At 38.3% G+C, this 5,170-nt stretch overlaps 1 pseudogene; it reads right to left on the bottom strand.

Moving 5' to 3' along the window:
* Positions 1 to 1,230: 1,230 nt before the first annotated feature.
* Positions 1,231 to 2,539, bottom strand: LOC116551147 (annotated as a pseudogene).
* Positions 2,540 to 5,170: the final 2,631 nt, after the last annotated feature.

The raw sequence follows: 5,170 nt of genomic DNA, 5'->3' as shown, positions 1-5,170 counted from the left end.
ACACTGGGACCTATCAGAGAGGGTAAAGGGTGGGAGGAGGGAGAGAATTGGGAAAAATAATTAATAGGTATTAGCCTTAAAACCTGAGTGATGAAATAATCTGTACAACAAACCCCCATGACTCAAGTTTACCTGTGTAACAAACCTGCACATATACCCCTGAACATAAAATTATTTTTTAAAAAAGTTCTCCCTTCTTGAAAAAAAAAAAAAAACGCATATATCATGAGTACCTCACAGACAATATCACGACATGGTAATATTTGACACACAAAATGGGAAAAAGTTAGAATGTTTAATAATGTCAAAAATTGACAAGGCTAGTGACTATCTCTGCTGCAGAAATAAGTGGAAGACGTCATCTGGAGAGGTTCATTTAGGAGGTATAACTGTATTTTTCTTAAGCTAACTGATAGTAGAGCAGGTGTTTTCTTTAAATAGGTATTAACTATGCTTTACACCTATATTAGAAATGTTATTTTATATCAATATGTCATAAAGATTGTCATAAAAGCTCAAGGGGTTTTATGGGAATAATAAAATCCTTTAACATTCTATATTCAAATGAATAAGGCAAATGGGAAGATTTTCCAGAAAATCATTAGGGAAATGATTACATTCCCCAAGCAGTCATTTGATTTTGTCACAAGCAGGTGTTCATTGCTTATCAAGAGGGAAGAAAACAAAGTTTTTCTCACAAGGTAGCTAACATTTTTTCTGTCCTTTTCCCTACTCCAATTTTCAATTTTAAAAATATGTTAAAACTATTAAATTTAACCAAAGGGATTTAAGAAACTGATTGCTAAAGAATGAGAATGAGAGGCAGAAGAATGAGATATATAAGCATAAACCACTTCCACTTGATAGAGTAGGGTATTTTCTGGAAATTCATAGTTATATTTAATGATGTCATTTTTAACATTATTATCATATTATTAATTTATTTTTCACTATTCAAGGCTTATTGGGGGTTTTAGTTGGTATAACGCTTGGATAGTTGGTTGTACTGTTTATATGCAGATCTTTTCACATTGTATGATAATGTACACTACTGATATATATAGTTCACAAAATAAGAACCTTTGTAACAAGACATGTGATATTGGATCTATACACTGAATGCCAGGATGTGGCTGATTGGGAAAAAATGTTGGATGAGGCATGCTCAGTGAAGGAGCCAGGAAGTTATGTAACACATGGTAAACATCTCTCTGGCTCAAAGGGCAACTGCAGCATGTGCAGCATTGGCAGTGGTGCCTCAGAGGTGGCAGAACTATTTCACACTAACCAGTTTAGGACTACACAAGGTTACCACCATCCAGCATCAGGATATAGCTGTAGGACTTTACAAACCATTCCTATTTCTAACATCTGGAATTGATGTTTTTCCCAGTCCATCTTAAAATATGACTACTTCAATCACAGATCAGATAAAAAGGACAACATGCACAACCTCCAGCTAAAATCCTGTTTTAGCCTAGACAGTGAAATGTATGACATCAGAAGACTTTAAAATTGCATCTCTTTTTGGATCCCCCAAAGTGTATCGGCACTCTCCTCCAAACGGGCCTCTTCCTCAGGGGTCAGAGTCACCTTCACAATGTCTGAGATTCCATTCTGTCCCAAAATGCAAGGAACACTTAGGAAGACATCATCCCTTATTCCGTAGAGACCTTTAATCATGGTGGAAATTGGGTGCACCCGCCTAAGATTCTTCATTATACTCTCTGCCATATCTGACACAGAGAGTCCAATGGCCCAGGATGTGTAGCATTTGAATTTGATCACCTGATAAGCACTCTCAACCACCTGCTTGTGAACCTCTTTCCACTGTTCCTTATCTGTATCAGTCCCTAAATTCGGGTGCAGAGTCTTCAGGGAGATACCAGCAAGATTCACTCCACTCCATACAGGCACACTGGAATCTCCATGTTCCCCAAGGATCCACCCATGACAGCTTAATGGGTGAACTCCCAGCCCTTCCCCCCATCTGGTAATGGAATCGGGCTAAATCTAGATTGCAACTACTTCTAATAACACGGTTTTTGGGAAAGCCACTTATCTTCCAAGCCACATAGGTCAAGATATCCACTGGATTTGAAACAATAAGCAACTTGCAGTTTGGGCTGTATTTTACAACACTAGGAATGATGAATTTAAAGATGTTCACGTTACGCTGGACCAAATTAAGATGGCTTTCTCCCTCTTGCTGATGTGCCCCAGCCGCGATAATTACCAGCTTGGAGTCTGCAGTTACATTATAGTCTTTGCCAGAGACAATCTTTGGTGTTCTAAGGAAAAGGCTGCCATGTTGGAGATCCATCATCTCTCCCTTCAATTTGTCTTCAATGATATCAACAAGAGCAAGTTCATCTTCCAAGTCCTTCATTAAGATACTGATGGCACAGGCCATGCCAACATCACCAACCCCAACAACTGTAACCTTATTCTGGGGGGTTTGTTCTTCCTTTAGAAGATTATGAATCACCTGATCCTTGAGAGTTGCTGTTTTGGACTAGGAACCAAAAGGAACCAGGAATGCATGTTAGGTGGGAGCTGGGGATGCAGGGCAGTGGGATCCAGACTTGGCAGGAGCTGCTCCAGCACTCCATCAATATTATTTTTAACCAAAACGTAAAATATTTGTAGCTTGGGAAGTGGTATTAATTATTAGTAAATATCATAGTCTTTGGAGTCAGATAAACATTGGGTTTGGATCCTAATTCCAGCAGTGATGAGATGCAAATAAGAACAAATTACTTAACTGCTTTAATTTAAAGTTCATGAATGCTAATTGTATATATTTATGGGGTACAATGTGACATATGTATATATTTTGAAAGAATGGTATCAAGCTAATTAACATATCCACCACTTCACACATATATATATATTGCACTTTAGGTTCTGGGGTACATGTGCAAAACCTGCAGGATTGTTGCATAGGTACATACATGTCAATGTGGTTTGTTGACTTCATCCCCCTATCACCTTATCTGGCATTTCTCCCCCTTTTATCCCTCCCTGACCTCTCTACCCACTGCTGTCCCTTCCCTATTCTCCCCCAACAGTCCCCAGTGTGTGATGCTCCTGTTCCTGTGGCCTTGTATTCTCATTGTTCAATACCCGCCTATGAGTGAGAACATGTGGGGTTTGTTTTTCTGTTCTTGTGTCAGTTTGCTGAGAATGATGGTTTCCAAATTCATGCATGTCCCTACAAAGGACATGAACTCAACGTTTTCTTATGGCTGCATAGTATTCTATGGTGTATATGTGCCACATTTTCATTTTTCAGTCTATAATTGATGGGTATTTGGGTTGGTTCCAGGTCTTTGCTACTGTAAACAGTGCCGCAATGAACATATGTGCACATGTGTCTTTATAATAGAATGATTTGTAATCCTTTGGGTATATACCCAGTAATGTGATTGCTGGGTCAAATGGATTTTCTATTTCTAGGTCCTTGAGGAATTGCCACACTGTCTTCCACAATGGTTGAACTAATTTGTACTCCCACCAACAGTGTAAAAGTGTTCCTACTTCTCCACATCCTCCCCAGCATCTGTTGTCTCCAGATTTTTTAATGATCGCCATTGTAACTGGCATGAGATGGTATCTCAATGTGGTTATGATTTGCATTTCTCTAATGACCAGTGATGATGAGCATTTTTCATACGTTTCTTGACCTCATATATGTCTTCTTTTGAAAAGTGCCTGTTCATGTCCTTTGCCCACTTTTCAATGTGTTTGTTTTTTTCTTGTAAATCTGTTTTAGTTATTTGTAGATTCTGGATATTAGCTGTTTGTCAGATGGGTAGATTACAAAATTTTTTTCCCATTCTGTTGGTTGCCGGTTCACTCTAATGATTGTTTCCTTTGCTGTACAGAAGCTTTGGAGTTTAATTAGATCCCATTTGTCTATTTTGGCTCTTGTTGCCAATGGTTTTGGTGTTTTAGTCATGAAGTCCTTGCCTATGCCTATGTCCTAAATGGTTTTGCCTAGGTGTTCTTGTAGGGTTTTTATGGTGTTAGGCCTTATGTTTAAGTCTTTAATCTGTCTGGAGTTAATTTTAGTGTAAAATGTCAGAAAGGGGTCCCGTTTCTGCTTTCTGCCCACGGCTAGCCAGTTTTCCCAACACCATTTATTAAACAGGGAATCCTTTCTCCATTGCTTGTTTTTGTCAGGTTTGTCAAAGATCAGATGGTTGTAGATGTGTGGCATATTCTCTGAGGCATCTATTCTGTTCTGTTGGTCTACATCTCCATTTTGGTATCAGTACCATGCTGTTTTGATTACTGTAGCCTTGTAGTATAGTTTGAAGTCAGGTAGCATAATACCTCCAGGTTTGTTTTTTGTTTGTTTGTTTGTTTTTGCTTAGAATTGTCTTGGCTATGCGGGCTCTCTTTTGGTTCCATATGAAGTTTAAGGTGTTTTTTTTCCAGTTCTGTGAAAAGGGTCATAGGTAGCTTTACAGGAATAGCATCAAATCTATAAATTATTTTGGGCAGTATGGCCATTTTCACAATATTAATTCTTCCTAACCATGAGCATGGAATGTTTTTCCATCTGTTTGTTCCTTCTTTTATTTCATTGAGCAGTAATTTGTAGTTCTCCTTGAAGAGGTCCTTTACGTCCTTTGTTAGTTGTATCCCTAGGTATTTGATTCTCTTTGTAGCAATTGTGAATGGCAGTTCGTTCTTGATTTGGCTCTCTTTAAGTCTGTTATTGGTGTATAGGAATGCTTGTGATTTCTGCACATTGATTTTGTACCCTGAGACTTTGCTGAAGTTGCTTATCAGTTTCCAGAGATTTTGGGCAATGTTGATGGGAGCTTCTAAATATACAGTCATGTTGTCTGCAAATAGAGACAATTTGACTTCCTCCTTTCCTAATTGAATACCCTTTATTTCTTTTTCTTGCCTGATTGCTCTGGCTAGAACTTCTAATACCATATTGAATAGAAATGGTGAGAGAGGGCATCCTTATCTAGTGCCAGATTTCAAAGGGAATCCTTCCAGTTTTTGCCCATTCAGTATGATATTGGCTGCTGGTTTGTCATAAGTAGCTTTTATTATTTTGAGATACATTCCTTCAATACCTAGTTTATTCAGAGTATTTAGCATGAAGGGCTGTTGAATTTTGTTGAAGGCCTTCTCTGCATCAATTGAG

This window comes from Sapajus apella, unplaced genomic scaffold, assembly GCF_009761245.1.
Source record: "Sapajus apella isolate SASKATOON/1434 unplaced genomic scaffold, GSC_monkey_1.0 scaffold9, whole genome shotgun sequence".
Classification (NCBI taxonomy): Eukaryota; Metazoa; Chordata; class Mammalia; order Primates; family Cebidae; genus Sapajus; species Sapajus apella.
The sequence above is the reverse complement of the archived record's forward strand: the minus strand, read 5'-3'. Positions and strand labels throughout refer to the sequence as shown.